The sequence below is a fragment of the Ictidomys tridecemlineatus genome, chromosome 6 (genome assembly GCF_052094955.1).
Source record: "Ictidomys tridecemlineatus isolate mIctTri1 chromosome 6, mIctTri1.hap1, whole genome shotgun sequence".
Lineage (NCBI taxonomy): Eukaryota > Metazoa > Chordata > Mammalia > Rodentia > Sciuridae > Ictidomys > Ictidomys tridecemlineatus.
Genome location: NC_135482.1, coordinates 88,284,565 through 88,307,355, shown reverse-complemented (window position 1 = coordinate 88,307,355; position 22,791 = coordinate 88,284,565). Strand labels below are relative to the sequence as shown.

The 22,791-nt window shown below is 36.4% G+C and overlaps 1 non-coding gene across 1 annotated transcript; it reads left to right on the top strand.

Annotated features, from left to right (window-relative positions):
* Positions 1 to 1,495: 1,495 nt before the first annotated feature.
* Positions 1,496 to 1,602, top strand: LOC120888830 (U6 spliceosomal RNA). The gene has a single exon (XR_005732501.1). It is a non-coding gene; the product is annotated as a U6 spliceosomal RNA (small nuclear RNA).
* The last annotated feature ends 21,189 nt before the right edge of the window (positions 1,603 to 22,791 follow it).

Below are 22,791 nucleotides of genomic sequence, written 5' to 3'. Positions count from 1 at the left end.
AGATTGAACTTTCAAACACATGTCTTGTCCGATGCCTGTCATTGGATGCTTTTCAAAAAAAATGCAGGAATAACATCAAAAACAGAGTCAACTCATTTGAGTTCATTTCTCTTTAGTCTGAACATCTCTGTGACTGGCAAAGATCCTAGATTGGTGTTTCTTACTTATCCTTCACACATTCACTCATATCACTTGTGTTTGTGGAGTGAACATTGCATGTAAGGCTCAGGGTTAGCCAAGGTGAGAGACTTCACAGTTATAGACTCAAGAGTGAGAAAATGTCATGTTAGGTCTCTATGTCACCTTAATTTCTCAGGGCTCTCTTTCCGGATGCTGAAGAAGTCTATGAACTTTGAAGCAAACTCAGTCAAGTTTATGTATTTTTCAGTCTACTCAGGTTTGTATTTACTTACTTTCCTTCTTGGTTTCCTCTCTCTCCTTCCCAGGTGAGTTCTGTCAGCTTCTGTCCCTGGTGTAATCATTGTGAGGTCTCTAGTCCTACCTTAAATAGAACTTGTCTCACCGTTGACCTAATCTCCTGCAATACCAAGAGATCATACTCTCATCTGGCAACATCTTGTAAATTTCAGGCCTGATGGCTTTTTTTTTTTTTTTTTTTTTACTTTCCTTCACCCCATGAAGCTGATAGGCTCTGGCATTCCATTCAACAGAATCCTTGTCCAAGGGAGGAAATATTCGTAGCTGGGAAGTCAGGATGTTTATTTTCTTTGTCTGTTGTTGACTCAAAAACCTGACTCTTGTGTTCCTGACCTCATTACTCACTGTCTATTTTACATCAGCTCTTACTGTGGGTCTGGCTTCCAGATCACTACTCTCACTGGATGATTTATGCATCAGTCAGTGTGGCTGCTATAACAAAATGCCGCAGGCCAGGTGACGACAGAAATGAAGTTTTTTCACAGTTCAGAAGGATGGAAGGCTGAGATTCTGGTGATGGCAGGCTTGGTTTCTCCTGAGGTCTTTATTCCTGGCTATCAGACGGCTGCTTTCTCACCGTGTCCTCACTGAGATAAGCACCCGGTATCTCTTTTGTGTCCAGTGTGTCCAAATTTTCTTCTCTTATAAGGACACCAGTCAGACTGGATTAGAGCCCACGCTAACAGCCTCATTTTAACTGATTCACCTCTTGAAAGACCTTCTCTCCAAATACAGTCACATTCTGAAGGACTAGAGGTTAGGACTTCAACATATGAATTTTGAGGAGACACAATTCAGCCCATAACAATTTGTTTTCAAAATTATTGACTCAGGATGATAACCCATCTTTTTATAGTGGCTCAACTAAAAAGGTCTATATTCTTTTATTTTAAATTTTTTTTAGTTGTAAAATGATGGACAGAATCACTTTATTTTATTTATTCTTATATGGTGTGAAGGATCAAACCCAGTGCTTCACATGTGCTAGGCAAGTGCTCTACCACTGAGCCATAACCCCAGACCAAAGTCTATATTCTTGCCATTGAAAATATATCTTGTGCTTGCTTTGGCAGCACATATTTTAAAATTGGAACCATACAGGGAAGATTAGCATGGCCCCTGTGCAAGGATGACGTGTAGATTTGTGAAGTGTTCCATAGTTTTAAAGGAAATAATCAATAACGTGAAGAGAGAGCCTACAGAATGGGAGAAAATCTTTACCACAGAGACTCAGATAGAGCTCTAATCTCTAGGATATACAAAGTACTCAAAAAACTTAACACCAAAAAAAAAAAAACAAATAACCCAATCAATAAATGGATTAAGGAACTGAATAGACACTTCACAGAAGAAGAACTATGATCGATCACCAAACATATGAAAAAATGTTCATCATCTCTAGCAATTAGAGAAATGCAAATCAAAACTTCTCTAAGATGGCCTCTCACTCTAGCAAAAAAAATGGCAGTTATCAAGAATATAAGCAACAATAATTGTTGGAGAGATGTGGAGAAAAAGGTAAACTCATTGCTGGTGGGATTGCTAATTGGTGCAACCACTATGGAAAGCAGTATGGGGATCACTCAGAAAACTTGGACTGTCACCACTATTTGACCCTGTTATCCTGCTCCTGGTTTATAGCCAAAGAACTTAAAATCAGCATACTATAGTGACAGAGCTACATCAATGTATGTAGCAGCTCAGTTCACAATAGCTAAACTATGGAATCTACCTGGGTGCCCTTCAACAGATGACTAGATAAAGAAAAGGTGGTATATATACACAACGGAATATTACTCAGCCATAAAGAAGAATGAAATTATGGTATTTGCCATTAAATAGATGGAGCTGGAGAATATCATGCTAAGCAAAATACGCCAATTCCAAAAAAACCAAAGGCCAAATATTTTCTCTAATAAGCAGATGCTGATCCACACTGGGGGAGGGATAGGTAAGAATAAAGGAATTTTGGATTTTCCAAAGGAGAGTGAGGAGAGTATGAGGATGTAGGGTATATGGGGATGGGAAGGATGGTAGTATGAGATGGATATTATTACCCTATATACATGTATAATTATACATGGTGTGACTCTGTACCATATTCAGACAGAGGAAGAATTTGGGCTCCGTTTGTATACATGTGTCAAAATGCATTCTACTGTCATGTATAACTAATTAGAGCAAATTAAAAAAATAAATCTTAACCAATGCTTTTATATCTCACAATTGCATAAAAATATTGTATTTCAGTCAGATACCATTTATAACACACTTGAAAGATAAACCTAGGACATTATAATTATAGAAGATTTTCCCTTTCTTTTAGAGGAATTCATGATTACCAAAGGAAGAGCAGTGGCTTTACTTAGTTAATATTTTTTATATAATATGCAAAATCCTTTTCTCTGGAGAAAAAATAAAGTCAATGAGAATCTGGTTGGAACAATAGCCATGCCTTAAAATTATCACGTGAATTGGTTGATATAAAGCAGGAGATAATTTGATAAATGATTTTTGAAGGGTAGGCTGAAATTGGAAAAGGATACAAATGTCACTATTTGGGGGAGTATATATTGATCGATATTTATTTACAAATGTATATATGTACATTGGTGCTTGCATTGTCCATTTAGGGCTATCACATGGGAAGCAAACCCTGGGAATTCTCCATCTAAGGGGCCTTTGTACGGTGACTCTGGGACTGGTGAAGGACGTTGCTGCTGTTTAATTCTTAGCGTGCCCAAAGTCCAACTTGTCCTTTCTGTGCTAGATAAAGTACCTCGGAAGGGGAGGGCATATGTTTGCAATCACTAGTGACAGGAAACATAACAAGAGTCACATTTACCAAGGGAATACTTTCATTAGCTCATGACTTGAAAGCAGTGGTCACTGATTCTTCTTACTTGTCCCCTGCCATCTCCCACCCCTCTCCCTGCTCCATGCCATCTGAAGGTGCTTTCCTATCCTGGCTTTACCCTCATATCCTTTAAAGATTCATGACCGAGGGCTGAGGTGGTGGCTTACTGGTAGAGTGCCTGCATAGCACACGTGAGGCACTGGGTTCAATCCTTAGCACCGCATAAAAAAATAAATAAAATGACGTCCATCTAAAATAATATATATATATATATATATATATATATATATATATATATAAAATTCACAACAGTTTAAAATTGTATTTTTGTGAAGCCGTATTTGATCTACTGCAGGTGTTCCAATTGCTAAATTCAGGAAATAGAAGCCAACTAGGGAAAGTCCTGGGTCATTTTTCTGGAACAGAGTGCTCGCTGTTCCCCCTTTCCTTCTGGGTAAAGGCAGTGTCCTGTGAGACCCAGGTCTGGAGAAGGGGTGTTTGATTCAGTGCAGCGGTGTCTCCCTCCTCGACACAGGAAAAAGAGGGACTTAGTATGATTTTATATTATAAATGTTAACTTGAGACCTAAAATAACAGGAGCTGCTCTCCCCGGTCCCTGTGGTTGCAATGTTGTCGTATTATTTACAGTTGAAACAGACAAAGCCATCAACAGGCTCCAAGCCCAAGTTTTCCCCCAACTCTGCTGTTTCCTATATGTGTTTCCTACAGGGACGGGCAGATGCAGCCCTGCAGTGTGACAAGCACCGTCGCTGTCATCTCTGTTTCAAAACTCAAAAATAGGAAGGCACATTTTTTTCTTTATTTCTATTTTTTTTTTCTTTTCTTGTTCCTTCTCCCTCTTTTGTGGTTTTGGCTTTCCAGCTCGGGTTTTCAGTAGATCCAAGAGGTTCAGATGAGATGTTCTTTCCTGTCAAACAGGATCCCAAAACCTTTTGAGGTTTCTCAAGGACTTGTCTCTATAAGCTGAAAAGTCTGTTCTCTCTCTTCGCCGCTGCCAGAAAAGTAATTAGGCCATTTTTCTAATTATAGTAATCTTCCCCAAATGGCATATAACTTCAAATCCAAATGCCATGTAAGTTGGCCGACAACGTTCTGCCATGAAGCACTTTACTAAGACAGCTTGAACGCAGGAGTTTTGCACAGTGTTAAGGAAAAATGCTTCTCTGTCCCAGTTACAAGTGGGTTTTCTTTCTCAGCGTCTTGCTCAGAAGGCACTGAATGAAGGGCCTGGAGAGCCACCCTCCCGTCAGTGACAGTTTGTGTAGAGTTGCTGTCTGCGGTGGACAAACTCAACTCCTTTTGGGGGTGGGGGGAGAAAAAGAAAAAAAAAACCCTCTATTTTTCTCAGTCAAACGAACAAGATGCAATTGTCCTCATGTTACATTGACTTGAAATCTCTACAGATAGAGTGTCCCACCACACTGAACTCAAGTTTTCATCCCCTAAGAAAAATCCCCTTCTAGTCTTCTCTACTGTGCTAACCAAGGGGAAATCAGGTCCTGCTGGTACGTTTTGTGGTCCAAAATATTTTCACAGCAGGTTAATTGCTACTTTTCCTTGTTCCATTTGTCAAAAAAGAAAAAAAAAAGTTTCCAAATAATATATCCTTTAGAAATTTGATTTTTCTTTGCTGAACCACTCTCTTGGCCTTTCTGGAAGGGGTTTCTGGACTGGAATAAGGATATTATGAAGAAGTCTCTAGGAAATGGAATGGAACACTAAAACCATGAATTGCAAGGGTGTTTCTCCCAGAAACAAGGGAGTTATGGTAATTGAAAAAGGAAGAATGAAATGGGATAGGATTTAAGAAAACAAATGGAGTCTGTGTTTAAGGGTCTACTACAGATATGTGTGAGTTATAGGGGTCTGTGGATGATGCTTAGCTGTGGGGTGCCAACCGAAACTACTTTATTCCTTCAAAACAGTGCCCTCAACTTATGGGCAGAAGAGAATGCATAAAGTGGGTCTTTCTAAGTGTTAGGGCTTTCTAGTCATATTCCAATTTACTAATATGATAACAGACAACTTGAAATGTTTAGGAAAAGTGCAAATCCCTCAGTGATTTTCCCAAAAATTATATTTAGTGGTCTGACATGGGGTCCTGGAATTTGCATTTCAGCAAGCTTCTTTGGTGGTTCCAATGAGGTGGTTCTTAGTCAACATTGTTCTTTGTTGCTCAGTGGATTGCAAAGAACATGGGCTGGTAGCTTGGGGCACAATTTGGAGCCAGTATAGATTGAGGTTAAATAAGTGAATAATACCTTATAGTCCTGCTGTAGAATACCTTAATATTGAAGGGACAGAAGAGGCTAAAAGTGTGGTCGTAGTCAAGGGTGGATGTGTTTCTGCTTGAAAGCTATTCAGGTCGAATTATTACCTGCTAAATGAAAATTTGATTGTTGAGAACCAAGTTATGGATTATTTTAAAAGGATGGTTATTTAGATTTTGAAGTAGAGATAGTAAGAGGAAGTGGAGCTATCTGTGATTTTTTTAAGGAATGGGTTATAAAAATGTATGTTTGAGATAAGGTGAAGGGTGAGTAATTGGGCAGATCTTATGGCCCTTTGTACAGGAATATCTGCCCTCTTATTTTCTTTAATTTATTTCATTTGTTATTATTTCTGTGGATAATCACCACACTACATACATTTCTTAGGCCAGTGTCTGAATTCTGTATGTTCCTTGTGATCTCTTTCAGATTATATAGGTGAAGTGCTTTAAAATATCCAAACAGGACAAGAATGCTCTTATCAGTGAACTATGGGATCTAAATTTCTTGATTGCCTAGAGGTAAAAACAAGGACAAAGGAATCTTGGATATATTTAAGTTGGAAATGAGCTTTTGCATAAAAAATAACTTTCTACCCAACATCTCTTGTAATCTGTGTGGTTGCATGCGGCAATAAAGATTTAGTAAAGATCCCCTGGCTGGCAATACTTTTTTATTCAGAAGCACCCTCGTGAGAAGTCAGTTTTTAAAAGGAAGCATATAATCTCATAATCAAAATGCTACCGAGTTCTAGGGACTTGCTTCTTCCAATAATCCCCAAATTACCTGCTTATCATAGATAGTCCTATTATTCATCAGAACAGTTCAGTGAGACTGGTTGTTGTTTTTTTAATAGTTTAATTATAATTCACAAAGGGTCACAAAGGGATATGAATATAAAAGATTTTAGTTTTGGGTGCTTTGGAAAGTGTGCTTCAGCTCTACTGTCTTTATCCCCAAAAGAGTCAGGGAGGGTGGGCAGCCATCAGAAACTAGGAGAGACAAGGAACAAAGTCTCGCCTGGAGCCTCAGGGGGCAATGAGGCCCACACACATCTTTAATTTTGACTCAGTGAAACTGACTTCAGGCTCATGGTCTCCTGAATGCAGGAGAATGCATTTCTGTGGCCTCCGGATTTCATGTTTGGGGTAGTTTGTGATGGCAGTGAGTTGTTCCAATTACCTTTCTTCTGACTCGTACTCTGGCTTGCAGCACCATGGTTATCTGCAAAACTCCTTAAGAAACTGGATTTCTGGGTTTCACCACGGATTTAGAGAACTAGAATTTTTAGGAATTGAAGTCCAAGGACCTGTAGTTCTAACAGGCTGCCCAAGAATGTTACCAAGTTTGATAACCATTTCTCTAGTATGCTCTATTAATTTTCTAATTCTGTTATAAGAAATTACTGCGCATTTCATAGCTTAAATCAACAGAAATTAATTTCAATATAGATCAGGAGGTCAGAAGTCCAAAATTAGTGATAGTGGGCTAAAACCAGTGTATCAACAGCACTGGTTCCTTCTGGGTGCTGGGAGGGAAAGATCCATTTCCTTGCTTTTTTTTTGGCTTTTACTGGCTGTCTGTAGTCCTTAATATGTGGCCCCTTTTGTCATCCTCAGAGCACATCACTCCCATCGCTGCTATTGTCATCGCATCATCTTCCCTGATTCTCACACCCCTGACCCTCTTGAAAGGACCATTGTAATTACATTGAACCCACTCAGAAAATCTAGGAGCATTTCTTCAAGATCCTTATCTTGATCTTATCTGCAAAGTCCCTTTTGATATATAAAATAACATTCACAGTGCCTGGGATTACAAGTAGATACATCTGGTGTGTGTGTGGGGGGGGGCAATTCCTCAATTTGCCACAGAATGCATGCTAACATCTCGCCTGGAAACCATAGATGTAAATGAGTTTCAATCACAGAGAGTCATGCATAATGCATGATTTTTTCACCTGCCTTTTTTTTTTTTTTTTGTGTGTGTGTGTGTACAAGCTTCTTTTTCTAAATAAAGCCAATGGAACATTTAAAAACATTTACATATGGATAATACTGTCTTTGACACGTAGGTGGCACATAACAAATGTGAAAAGTTGCTGATTTCACAAAGTATTGTTATTACATTACAAATTAATTGCAATGCTGAGGCCTTGGAGGTGATCAAATGGGGAGATTTTGTCTTCTCCCAAATCATTATCAGCCTCTTCCTTAACTTACCCTCAGGTCAACACACATTCTAGGTTGAAACAATTCTCGATCTGCAAATGTAGGTTCAGGTCAACATCATTTCCATAAAAAAAAAAAAAAGAAAAGAAAAAGACATTGCTGTGCATGCATGTAACTATGAGACCAGCCCTCAAGGGCCATTTTCCAATGAGTTACCTCTTTAAACTCTCCTTGTAGAATGTCCCAAACTTTCTTCCAGTGTTTTATATTTACTGTTAATGGAGAATTGCAGATTTGAAGCAAATGGCAATAAGTACTATAGAATGAAAGGACATTTCTTAAAACATGTGACATGTGTATTCCTTGTCAGTGACATTATTGTCTAATCAGTGCAAGTATTTTTTTCTTGAACCTGTTCAGTTGTCTCATTTTAATGGTTGCTGCTCTGATTCAGGCTTTCCTGGGCCTCCTGGGATGACTGCAGTCACTCACCAATCCTCGACCTAGTTTTCTCATTTCCTTTCCAGGATGCCTCTCCTCCACCATCCACACAATTGCTTCCCACACAACTGCCAGTGTTACTTTTAAACCCATGACTCTGATCTGGTCCCACTCCCACATAAAATCCTTTAGGGCTGCCCTCAAAATCCAAATTAAAATTAGACATGGCTTTTAAGGTCTTCCATGATCCCGGCCTATTACTTTGTTTCCTGTCTTCCAGGTGTACTTTTGCATACTCTATGTTCTAGCCCAAGTTTTTTTCTTTCTCTTAAAGAATCATACTAATTTTGAGAGCCATTATGGGGGAAGACATTCTGCGATTAAACATTTGGGAAATGTATTTTTGTACTCTTTTAGAAACTTCAAAATGCCTCTTAGTGTCTCATCGTAAAGATAATTGTTAGGGTTTTTGGTAAGTTCTTACTGAAGGAAACATAAGTGTTTTAAAGTACATTGATATTAAGTGTGCAGATCTATGAATTTTTACAAAGTGGACGGAATTTGGGTAGTATATTCACAGTCTAGATCAAACGGAAGAGTATCCCACCCCTCCAAGCCTCCTCCATGTCTACCACCCTGCTCAGGCCACCTTCATGATAAATGGGTTTTATCTTTGAACTTTGTGTAAGTGGTATCAGGGTTTGCTCTTTTTTTTGTGTGTCTCTTTTCTGTTGCGTAGCATTATGGTGATGACATTCCTGCACGTAGTCACATAATTTGTTCAGTTTCTCTAGGACAGGGGCCAGCACTTTCCTCCCTGAAGTCATACCTGTTTTGTATAACCTGTAAGCCAAGGATAATTTTGACATTTCTCAAGGATTATAAAATATGTATGTAATTCATATATATGCAGGTTATAGATAGTCATGCCATAGAGACCATATATGACCCACAAAGCCTAAAACATTCATTACCTTCGCCTGCCAAGTCCTGCTCATTGTCTTGTGTGAGTGTGCAATATACTTATTCCTTGTGCTATTTATGGGTTATTTTCTGTTTGGGGTTCTGACAGATAGTACAGCTATGCTTCCTCTTTTTTTTTTCTCCACATTTTTTTATTGGTGTGTGATAGCTGTAGACAATGATAGGATTCATTGTTACATATTTGTACAAGCACAAAAATGTAACAATATAAATTGGCCAATATCACTTCCTAGCACTTCTTCCCCTTCCTCCCCTCCTCCTGCCCCTTGGTTCCTTTTCTCTACGGATCTCCCTTGGATTTTTAGGAGATCTGCCCCCACCTTTCTTTTCCTTTTTCCTCTCTAGCTTCTGCATATCAGAGAAAACATATGCCTATGACATCCTGAGTTTGACTTCTTTGCTGTGAATACTCTTACACATAAACATATGTACACATTTTTGGTAGGAATGGAATTCCTAGATCAAAAAAATGAATATGTGAGGTTTTAGAAATACCACTACATGTTTTTTTTTCACGATGATTGTGCCAATTTATGTTTCCTCTGTCATATATGAGGATTCCTGTTGTTCCATATCATTACCAGTCTTTGATATTGATAGATTAATTTTTTTTCTGTTGTGTGTGTAGTGGAGTCTTACTGTAGTAAGACAGTGATAGGAGACATGGGCTTGTTCTGATGAAAACCAAGAGCTTTGTCTTAGTTAACAGCATTTCTAGAAGGAAAACCATCTAAAGAAACAGTCTACATTGCTTTCATTAGTGTATAAATCTAATTGGGTGGTACCTCCACCCTCTAGAGCAATGGTGAAGAGATTGATCTGGCCAGGGGTGGTGGTCTTCTCCTGTAATCCCAGTGGCTCAGGAAGCTGAGGCAGGAGGATCACAAGTTCAAACCCAGCCTCAGCAACTTAGCAAGGCCCTAAGCATCTTACCCTATCTCAAAGTAAAAATATAAAAAGGACTAGGCTAGGGATGTATCTCCATGGTTAAACACTGCTGGGTTCAATCCCTGGTACAAACAAACAAACAAACAAACTGAACCTCCCCCAAAACAAAACAAAACAGATTGATCTGCCTTTGTTTGGCCCAGATTAGAATTTCAGAGGAATACTTTATATGAGACCTATAATCTTTATTGAAAAGAAGGATATAGGGGGTGGCTATTAAAACCAATAGGTGTTGTATAATTCTAAAATGTCTTTTACATGAAGTAGAGCCCTCTTACTAAAGCTATAAAGGCCCAAAGTTGACTAAATGACCAAAAAAAAAAAAGCCAGGTATACCCAAAGAAATAATAAATACCTCATTCTGTTACCTCACCTGCATATCCACAAGTGTAGACATTTGTTCAATGATATTTTGTTGTATCAAACTTTTTCTGCCCATGTGCATCTATTGATTGGAGTTCAAATTTTTTGATAAGTAATTTTTCATAGCCCATAGTTTCTACTTTTGTTTTCCTTATAGTGAGCTCTTAAGCACATTTTTGGAGCTATATGAGTTCAAGATCTTTCCAAATTTTTATTTTTCCTAAATTTTTAATGTTGCTTTACTTGTATTTGTCTCAATCCAAATTCTTACTAATTTTTAAAATCAGTTTTTCTTTATCACATCTTTCAAAACACTCATTTCATGGAAATAGGGTTTTCACATTTAGATGGCATAATGTGTACATTTAAATCGCATAATTGCATTGAAGTAGATATATATGGGAGTAAATATAGCAGATTCTTTATTATCCTGAATTCCTTGGTAGGGTCAGAGGTGCAATACTTGAAATTAACAGATCAGGTCCTGGACATTTCAGAGTGCATAGAGGATGCCAGTTTTGCTAGAATGTGCATACTCACAGGCATTATTGAGAGAAAGAACTTGATAATCTCCAACATCTTAGAGAACTCTTTTGAAACTGATACTGATCAAGATATCACTTTTAAAAAATAGTTTTCAGAATCTAGTGGCATTTTGTTTGCATAGATTTTCCATAGGCATTTTCTGCATGTGTATGCATGTCTGTGTGCCTGAAAACACACCCCTTTATATATATCACTTTTTTAGACTTGACAAAATGTTCTCTTAGTTGTATAACACTGGACTAATCTTGGCTCCAATCAGGTCTTACTTACTCCTTGTAATTTGGAAATATTTATATTCAAGTTTGATTTAAAATAAATGGCATTTGAGACCATGGTAACTTACCTCCCAAGCGTGGGAGCATGTAACAGAATGCAGTCAGGTGTGAGAGCCCTATGGGAAAGACCTGAGAATGGGAGAGTACTCTCAGGATTGGATGTGTACACAGATTCAGCTTTTTGAAACATGTTCCCATTTTTTTTAAATTGCTGTAGCAACTGGCTCTCTATATGAAATCTCCTTGAGATGGAAAAGATAAAAATAAACGATAGGATTTTTAGAAGCTTTTTAAATGCAGTCGGAAGTTAAAAACAGAACCTTAATAATACATGGCACAGTAGAAAGCTTTTCTCAATGAATGCTTTCAGAGTAAGAATTTCTATCTCACGTATTCACTTCCTCACTTGGCTGCACTATAAGAATCTGAAGTCTGTGTGGGCAGCAGCTTCCAGGGAATATGAATATACAAGATCATGTTGAAGTAGAGATGTTAAAGGTAGCTAAAATACTGAGTATTTTTTTCCTCTTAGTTTCAACATGGCCCTTAGGATAAAGCAGTAGAAATTAATCTAGGGATATCGTATAGAAAATAAGTAGAGTGTTCTGGATGTTCCTAAATGTTATTAAGAGAGAGAGCAGTGTTTTAATAACTGAACATGGAGTGTTAAAAAGAAACTAAAAGTGTTTAGATAGGTAATGAGTTATTGGGATTGGTTCTGTGAAATATTAAATAGTTTCCATCCAATTTTTCTTTACTTAATAATTTGTGAACTGTTCATTCATTCATTCACTCACCAAGTGTATCTGTGGGATTTTACACTATCCCAAGTCATTTAAAATTGGATTAAACAACCAGGTAGGAGAGTAATGGAAGCAGGATGTGAGCATGGTCTAAGCAAATACCACAAAAAGGAGTAAGTGAATTGGCACCCAAATTGTCAATATTTCTTTTTGGATTATTGCAACCTAGTATTACAGAGAGGTAGAAATGATGGTGAAAAGGTAATCCTTTTGTCAGTATGCCTTGGAGTTAAAGTATTTGCATTTATGCTAGGAATTGAAGAAAGCTGAATTTATATTTTACAGCTTACAACTTTTAGAAAGAAAAAATTCTCCTTGAGCACAAGCAATGAAACCTCTTAATTATTTATTTATTTATTTACTTATTTATTTCTGTATTAGGGCTAGAGTTCTTTGTTCTTATAGTTGGCTGTCATGTGCCTGGCCTCTTCTTGGTGTTCATGCCATATTATCATATACAGTTAAGAAGTAACAGAAACTAGCTATGAATCAGCTTATATAACTGGAGGAAAAATAATCAATCATGACAACAATAATTAGAATTCATCAAATTATATTCATATTCAGTCCAGGAGCTTCTTTATCCAAATGGTCTCCAAAGCACATTAACAGCTAATTAGAGAAGAATGGTTCCATTCAACTGATATTTTTCTTACAAGTCATTAATGATCATGTGCTACGTTATCTTCTGCTGTAGTTTGTAATGAAGATGCTATGATGCACTTGGACATTGTGTATGTATCTGCATATGTGCTTATGGGTTCATTCAAAATATTTTAGTACTTATGGAAATTTTCCATTTTAACCTACCTTGCTTGAACTAGCACTAAGCAAGGAAAATAATGCAAGTAGATTCACCATCTTACCCTGGGAAAGATGAAGTATTTAGTTTTTACCAGTTACTAGATAAAAAAGTGGAAGCTGATTTTTATTTTTCCCTAGTAGATTTTTTTAGAATCAGCCCTGAAGCAACTATGACTTTTTAATTTTTGGATAAGAGGTTCCCACGACAGAAAATTAAGTAAAGTGTGAAGGTCTTGGGTGTCCTGCTGAATTGAGCTTGGTTGATATTGCAGAATGAATTCAAGTTTGTGTAATAAGTCAGTTGCATGTGAAGACTGGAAATGGCTGCAAAATCAAGGCACTCTCATGAAGAGATTCAAGGAGAGTAATAATGTATCACAGTCTTGATGATCTATATAATAATCTAAAAGATTTTATGAGAACAGCACAAAGCTGACACCTGATAAAGAAACTCACAGAGTGGGAAGATGGCTGGATTCTTGACCAGGAAAATGAGTAAAGAGGAGAAGACTCTTAAAATGGCTTTTGAGATCTTACACGTAAGTTCATGTTTGTGGGAAAAGTCTGCGGCTTGTGAATACCTTTGTCAGTGAACCAAAAATGGCCTCTGGGTTAAAGCATTTCCTCATCCATCAGCAACTGAGGAGAGCAAAGTACATGTTTAAAAAGGAAATTAAGTTCAATAGCTTTCGGTGTGTTTGAATGGGAACATACATCATTTTTGCAAAGCTTCAGTGATATTCTTTAAACTGACAGCAGGTCTGGCTGCATTTCCTTCAGCTTCCTATAGCGAATGAACTTGTGAACTCCTTGGGCCCTGTCTGGCTTCAGACATTTCAATAGTGTTGGCTCTTTTCAGACTTTAAGCTTGTAAGAATTCTTATTAATTTTATTTTTTTTCTTATGGTTTTTTGAAAGTATTTCACCCAGTTGCTCATTTTTGGTGAGATAAATGGAGAAAGTTACCATTCACAGAGTTGGCCTTTCTTGGTTAAATGATGCCATAGCATTCCACCCCTGCCCCTCAAAGGCTCATGCCCATCTCACAACGTGAAATGCATTCAGTCCCAGGAGTCCCCCAGAGTCTTAACAGTTCCAGTATTTCTAAATGTCCAAGTCCAAAGTCTCCTCTGAGACGTCCAGCAAACTCTTAGCTGAAAGCCCCGATAAAAATAAAGAAGCAAATTATGTACTTCTAACATAAATGTCATAGAGTGAAACATTCTTATTCCAAAAGGAGGGAATAAGAGTATAGAAAGATGGGCTGTCATGAAAGCAAGATGGAAATCCAGCAGGACAAACATTAAATTCTGTAGCTCCATGTCTAGCATCTGGGCACGTGGTGGCAATGGTGAGGGGTGAACCTCAGAGGGCTCAGGTAGCCCTGTCCTGTGGCCTTGCCAGTCCTGGTCCACATGGCCTCTCTCTTGGGTGGCTCTCCTCACTACCTGCAGCTTTCCTAAGCAGACATTCCGTGTTTCTGGCATCCCTAACTCCCTGGGGTCTCCTCTGCAGCTTTGGCTTCACTCTCATAGCTTACATATCACCCTCTCAGGGCTGCCTGCAGGGATTCCAACCCTGACACATAGTACCTGGGCTTTCAGGTGTCCTTTTGAAATCTCGGTGGTAGATGTCATGAATCTATAATTCTTGCAGTTTTCAAGTCTGATTGTAAAGGGCTCCAAAGAGAAGTTAAAATTTCATATCTTATCCAAAGAGCAACTGTATCTCTGCCAATGCATTGAAATGTGCTTTGTGATCACCCCCATTGTGACAATCTTACAAGTTAACGTCCATCAAAAACACACGAGTTTCTTGCATTTGCAGTACTTGGAAGAAATTCTGTTTTCTATGGCGCTAGTTCTTGACTAGGTAAGCTAAGAATGGCTTACTCTTCATTTTATATATATATACACATAGAGAATGCTAAATGATTATAAGTCAGAGATTCATGGTCATTTCAACAAATTACCAAAAAATATTTCAGATCACTATTTACTATGTGGGGACATTATTTTCTTTTATTACAATTTCAAATTATGCATTTACATAGTCTTAGATAATTTTTCAGCATTTTCAGTACTTTTGACATATGTTATATAATTTTATCACACAAATGATCCTATCATAAATAGAAGACATCACACAAACACTTACTATACACTGAGCACTTTGGGTGGACTATCTTAGTTAATATTTATAAAAACCTGAAGAGATAGACATTATTTTTGTGTTATAAATCACTGTGTGATATTTGTCTGATAAGATCAATACAAAGTTTTTGAACCAGTATTTGAATAATGTCCTCTCATTCCCCAAAGTTTATGAAAAAACTAAAAGTAAATGTAGTGTCACTACCCAAAGGTAAACACTGGAAGATTTTTTCTTATATATTCTATCATATGTTTTTTTTTTCTAAACTACAATAGATTTTCCGTCTTACTCTCTCCCTCCCTCACAAAGCCTCTGTGAGCAACAAAATTCCATTCAGAAGGTTCACTAAAGACCTCAATGAAGGGATTTTTGTAAGTGTGGGCAGGGATACAGGAGCCAACCGGAGAAATTGAGAGGCTTGGAAACTAATTATAGGGGCCTATTATCTCCTTAGCCTGGGGGGTCTGGGGAAATAATAATGCCATTGGATACCCCATCCCCAACCTCAGAACTGTAATCCAAAATGGCTCCGACTGCTGCAACAATCTCAGGGTAAGATGGGAAAGCAAATTGCCAGACCTCCAGCTCTTTTTCTCTCTCCTCCCCTTCTAGTGTCCTCTTGGTCTTCTAATTGGTAGAATCCAGTTGGCCTGGGTGCAAGCTCAGGTAATGCTTTCCATAGACATTAGCATCTCTGGCACAGAGTAAAGGCAAAGAAGTATAGAGAGGAGGGAAATATGGGGAAGTGCAAATGTTGAAACACCTGCACAAGAGCTTATACATAATCATTTTCTGTTTTATGACAATCAAGTATTAAAAATGGCTTAATAGAGTTGACCCCCAGGAGATGCCTTAAACCTTTACAATAGAATATTTAGAACATTTGTAAATTTATTATTATTAATATTAATGCTATAATAAATATCCCTTTGGATACCAGTTTTTGTACATATCTTTTATCATATCCTTAGAATAAATTCCTGGAAGAGAAATTGGAGTTAGAAGATCTGCACATTTTGAAATGCAATATAATGTAACTATCAAGTGCAAAAACTCTTTTTTTTTGGTACCAGAGATTGAACTCAGAGGCACTCAATCACTGAGCCACATCCCCATCCCTATTTTGTATTTTATTTATAGACAGGGTCTCACTGAGTTGCTTAGCATCTCACTTTTGTTGAGGCCAGCTTTCAACTTGTGAACCTCCTGCCTCAGCCTCCAGAGCCACTGGGATTATAGGTATGCACAAACTCTTGAAAGCTGTTTTTCTGTGTTAAAATCCTGGCTCTACCATTTGCCAGCTGTGACTTGGCACAGGTTAATTAATCTCTGAGAGGCTATTTCTTCATCTGGAAAATGGGGCTAATGGTAATCCCTATCTCATAGGGATTTTTAAAATATCAATAAATTAATAGATGCAAAGCATTTAGAGTAGCTTATAAATTATAATTTATAATAAGCACAGTATAAATATTGGCGCTTATTTTTTGTGAACCTTTTAATATATTTTGGCAAACTACTTTCTAAAAAGTTTGTACTAATTTATGTTTCCTTAACCAGTGTATAAGGGGGCCCATTTCCTCATACCCCCATCATTTCTCTTAATCTTTGCCAGCTTAATAGGCCAGGATGCTCTCTCATTACCATTTTAATTTTCAGTTGAGATTTAATTTGGAGATGAATTTACTTCCTTTAATCTAGAAGCAGCTTTGAAATCATGTAACTTTAGAATATTATGAACATCAATCATTGTGGTAGTATGGTTACACAGGAGTGATGGCTAATTGAGAGTTCTGGTTTTTAATATTGGCTGTAGTATGTAATAGCTTAGTCACTATGTAAATAAGGTCACTAATGAATATTCATAAATTATTCATTAACTAAGTGAACACATCACCAAAGGGGTTAAATGAATGCAAAGATTTTCCCTAATAAAATGCTAGGTATATAACAGATGTGCAATTCCAGTGTGGAACGGACTCACTACTGTTCCAAACAGCCATCACGTGACTCGGAATCATCCTTGCACCTGCTCATGTGGTGTGCATGTGTGCTGTTGGCAGTGAGACTAACAGTGATGTTGGAGAGGGATTGCTTTTTATCTGTAGCTGTTAGTGAGTGGTAAGATACTTCTGGTGATAATTGTATTTACAGCTTCCTTTTTAGTGACCTCATCTCTCCCTTCTCACATTAGTTATTCCAATGTATCACTATCACCATGTAGCGGGTCATGTCATTTATCTACTCTTGAATACAATCTGCTTAAAACCAGAAGTAAAGATTCTGGTCTAAAGTTTAAAAATGAAACTTCAAATATGTTTCTTTAAATGTAACAGGGGACATGCTTTAGATCTGACTTGTAATGACTTGCGAGCTTGTGGTGAGGTGATGACAGTGGAGAAGAATGGTCCATTCTTTTAGGTGGTGATTCAGTATAAGTTGCTGACACACAGGTCATTCAATTAGGTCGCTGCTAATTTTCGTAGTTGTATCTTACAATGTCTGAGAAGAAAGGAACTTTATGGCATATACATTTTTATAGAAAAGACTGGATAACTCTCTCATGATTGGTTCTCTTGGTTTTCTTTAAGAAATCGTCACTAGTCAACAATCATAAAGGTATTCCATTTTTCTTCTAGAAGTTTTTAAAAAATATTTTTTAATTGTCGATGGACCTATATTTATTTATATGTGGTGCTGTGAATCGAATGCTCTTCCACTGAGCTACAACCCCAGACACTTCTAGAAGTTTTATATATATCAGCTTTTATATTCAGGTTTATGATTTATGTCAAATTAATTATTTGTTTTTGGTATGAGGTTAAGACCAAGGGTCATTTTTCCCCCTATTTGTGTATCTGGTTGTATTGGTTTTATTGTTTTAAAACAAAACTAAAAAAAAAAAACAAACCTTTCTTATCCTCTAACAATTGCATTGGTACTTTGAAAATCAATTGAATGTGTTTAACTGTCTTAATTTTTTATTTTGTTTGATCTATTCACTCATCAAAGTGGTTTGTATAGTATGGGCCACAGACTTGTGGGAAGTCCTTGAGATTCTTCCAGAGATTATGTGAGGCATAAACTATTTTCATAATAACACTAAGATACTATTGGCTTTTTTTTTTCAGATAGTATTTGTCCTGGGGATGTAAAAGCAGTGGAGGGTAAAGTTGTGGTACCTTCACATGAATTCAGGAATTGGCCCTAATCTGTGCTCATTTTCCTTGTCTTCCTACCACACACTGCAGTCCACAATGAGACAAGGAAAACTATTCATTGAATTGAAACTGAATCTTGAGTACATTAAATTTTTAAATTTTCCATTTGATGAGATGGGAAGTATGCATAAAGCACACCCATTACATGCTGAAGCTCTGATGACTGTCTAGAGCAGGAGTGGCAAACCAGATAGGCAGCTTTGCACAACACATAGTACCTGCTATGACTCCTTACCCCTGCCACCTGGGCATGAAGCAGCCAAAGACAATATGTAAATGAACAAGCAGGGCTGTGTTCCAATAGGACTTGATTTAATAGAATGGATATAAGGTGGGATTTGGGATAGTCTGGTATTAGGTAATTTGTAGAACTCTAGAACAGAGGAAACACTCTTCTGCAGTTGTGACTTGTAAGCTGAGGTAAATGCTCCCATCCATGAAATACCATCACTACTTGAAAAAATGATTGACAAAATAAAGTGATTATAAAAAATGTAAATGCTACTTATGAATTTTCTTTGTTTTGGAGTCTTTAGTTACTTTTCATAAAAATAGTTTGTTATATTTAATGAATTAAAAAGACTTTGAAAACTTTTACTTGCTAATATGCTAAATATTGATAATTTTAACTATAAAAATAAAAGGTCTTTTTTATCTTTAATAATTTGCAAGAATGTATAGGAGTCCTGAGACAAATAAAAACACTGGGAACCACTGATTCATCTTTATATCAATACCACTTTGTCTTAATAATTATATCTTTAGAATAAGTATTAAAGTCAAGTAGTGAGTTCTTCAGTATTTTCAAGGTTTTTTAGGCCATATTTATTCTTTCAAATTTTCTTAAAAATTTTAGAATGAGTTTATTGCTGTTTTTTTTTTTCTTTTCTTTTTTTTTTTCTTAAAACCAGTGGGGGATTTTGATTCGGATTAACTTGAAGATCTAGATTAACTAGGGAAAATGACTTTACAACAAAGAACCTTCTTATCCATTAGCATGGTCTCTCCACATTTATTTAAGTTTTCTTAAATAATTCTTTAATTTCTCTCAGAAATATTTTCTACATTTTGTTGTACAAATGTACATTTCTAAGCATTTTCCATTTTTGATGCCATTTTAAATAAAATTATTACATTTAATAGACCTTCTTTTTTAAGTGAGTTTTCGGTTTGTGCACAATTGAGTGGAAAGTAATTGAGTGGAAGACAATTTCCATGTATCACTTGCTGTAAACATGCACAGCCTTTCTAATCAATATCCTGTACCACAGTGGCATGTTTACAATAATGGATAAGCCTATATTAGCACACCATTTCACCCAAAGTCCATGGTTTTACATTAGGAGTATCCTTAATGCTGTACCCCTATGTGTTTTAACAGATGTGTAATTTCATTTGCCCAATATTGTGGGATCATCCTTCTCTTTTGTCTAACTTGTGTCAACCACTCACCTTTTACTAGTTGAGCAGTTATGAATAAAGCTGCTATAACATCTGTGTGTAGATTTTTGGGTAGACATATGTTTTTAATTTATGCAGATAATTCCATGCAATGCAATTGCTGGATCATGGGGTAAGAATATACTTAGAAATTGCTAAATTGTCTTGCAAAGTGGACCTATTATTTTGCATCCCACCAATAACAGATGAGAGTTCCTGTTGCTCCACATCCTTGTCAGCATTTTTTGGTGTCAGTATTTTGGATTTAGGCCATTCTCATAGGTGTGTAGTGATATCTCATTGTTGTTTTAACTTGTAATTCCCTTTGCATATGATGTTGAATATCTTTTCAGATGCTTAGCACCATCTGTATGTCTTTGGTGATAAATGTGTTGTCTTTTATTCTTTTTTAATTAAGTTGTTCATTTTCTTATTGAGTTTTAAGAGGTCTTTTTTTTGGAATATTTTGGATGATAGTCATTTATCAGTTGTGTCTTCACAAATATTGTCTTTAAGTCTGTGACTAGTCTTTTCATTCCCTTGACTTTGTCTTTTACAAAACAGAAGTTTTAATTTTAATGAAGTTCAGTTTATCAGTTTTCTCTTTCATGGACAATGCTTTTGGTGCTATATCGAAAATTTTAAGTCATTACCATACCCAAGGTCATGTAAAATTTTCTCTCTGTGTGTTTTATAGTTATGTGTTTTATATTTAGGTCTATTATCCATTTTGAGTGAATTTTTGTGAAGGATATAATGTCTGTCTAGATTTACTTTTTTAAAATAATATATATATATGGATGTCCAATGGTTCTTCTCCATTGTATGTCCTTGCTCCTTTGTCAAAGAACAATTAATTTTTTTGTACTGTTATGTTCCATTGACCTAGTTGTCTATCCTTTGGCCAATACCACAACTGTCTTGGTGACTGTGTCTTTACAGGAAGTCTTAAAGTTGGGTAGTATTAGTCCTCTAATACTGGGATAGAGGTCTTTTTTCTTACCACATAAATTTTACAGTAAGTTTGTTGATATACAAAATAACTTGCTGAGATTTTGATTATATTGAATTTTAGTTCATGTGTTATAATCAATCTATAATGAAATAGTGTTAAAAGTTGGACCTTTGAAAGATGATTAAGACAGAGGGTTTAATGTCATCATGATATTGGGTTTGTTATCATGGGAGTGGGTTCCTGATAGGACATTTGGACTCCTTGTGCCATCAGTGCATATTTATTTGCCATATGTTGCCTTCTGTCATGTTATGACACAACAAGAAGAACCTCACTAGAGGCAACCCCTTGATCTTGTACTTCCTAAACTCTAGAAACATGAGTCAAATAAATTTCTATTGTTTTATAATGTACACATTTTGTGGTATTCTGTGATAGCAGTAGAAAATGAACTAATACACCAAGTATTTCTTTTGTGTGTGTGCTAATGTAAATAATGTTTTACGTTTCAAATTTTTAAGTTCCTCTTGTTCATTGCTTCTGTAAGAAAACAATTGACTTTTGTATATTAACCTTGTATCCTACAACCTTGCTGTAATTACTTATTAGCTCCATGAATATTTTTGTTGATTCTTTCATATTCTCTACATAGATAGTCCTGTCATCTGTGGACAGTTTTACTTCTTCCTTTGGGAGATAAACACACACACACACACACACACACACACACACACACACACACACACATACACATACACCTTTTATACACATGAATATATAACATACATACAAACATACACAGCTTTTATATATTCCTTTTGTTTTCTTGTCTTATTTCATTAGCTAGTAATTTCAGTATGATATTGAAGAAGGATGATGAGAGGTGAAATAATTGCCTTGTTTCTGATCTTAGTTTGAAAGTTTCTAGGTTTTTACCACTAAACATGTTGTTAGCTGTAGAATTTTTACAGATACTCTTTGTCCAGTTGAGGAAGTTCCCTTTTATTTCTAGTTTGCAGAGTTGATTGATATTTAGTTTTGTCAAATGCTTTTTCTGCATTTATTGATTTGATTATGTGGGTTTTTTCCTTTAGCCTACTGATATGATCAATTACATGAATTGATTTTCAAAAATTGAACCAGGCTTGCATATCTAGGATAAATTCCATGTGTTTTGGTATATAACTTTTTTCTTATACATTTGTGGATTCAGCCTGATGATATTTGTTGAAGATTTTCTCGTTTCTGTTTATTTTTCATCTACGTATTGTTCTGTAGTTTTCTTTTCTTGCAATGTCTTTTTTTTTCTTTTGGTATTAAGGTAATGCTGACCTCATAAAATGCTTTTCCTCTGCTTATTCCCTTTACTTGTAAAGAGATTGTAAAGAATTGATATATTTTTTTTATAAAATATCAAGTAGACTTTACTAGGGTGTCTAACTAGCTGTGCTAATTTTTGCTTTGAATGTTATTAATTATTATTATTATTTTTATTTTTTATTATTTTTTTATTGTTGGTTGTTCAAAACATTACATAGTTCTTGATATATCATATTTCACATTTTGATTCAAGTGGGTTATGAACTCCCATTTTACCAAGTACACAGCTTGCAGAATCACATCAGTTACACTTCCATTGATTTACATATTGATATACTCATGTCTGTTGTATTCTGCTGCCTTTCCTATCCTCTACTATCCCCCCTCCCCTCCCTTCCCCTCCCCTCTTCTCTCTCTACCCCCACTACTGTAATTCATTCCTCCCCCTTGTATTATTTTTCCCTTTCCCCTCACTTCCTCTTGTATGTAATTTTGTATAACCCTGAGGGTCTCCTTCCATTTCCATGCAATTTCCCTTCTCTCTCCCTTTCCCTCCCACCTCTCCTCCTTGTTTAATGTTGGTCTTCTTCTCGTGCTCTTCTTCCCTAGTCTGTTCTTAGTTACTCTCCTTATATCAAAGAAGACATTTGGCATTTGTTTTTTAGGGCTTGGCTAGCTTCGCTTAGCATAATCTGCTCTAATGCCATCCATTTCCCACCAAATTCTATGATTTTGTCATTTTTTAATGCAGAGTAATACTCCATTGTGTATAAATGCCAC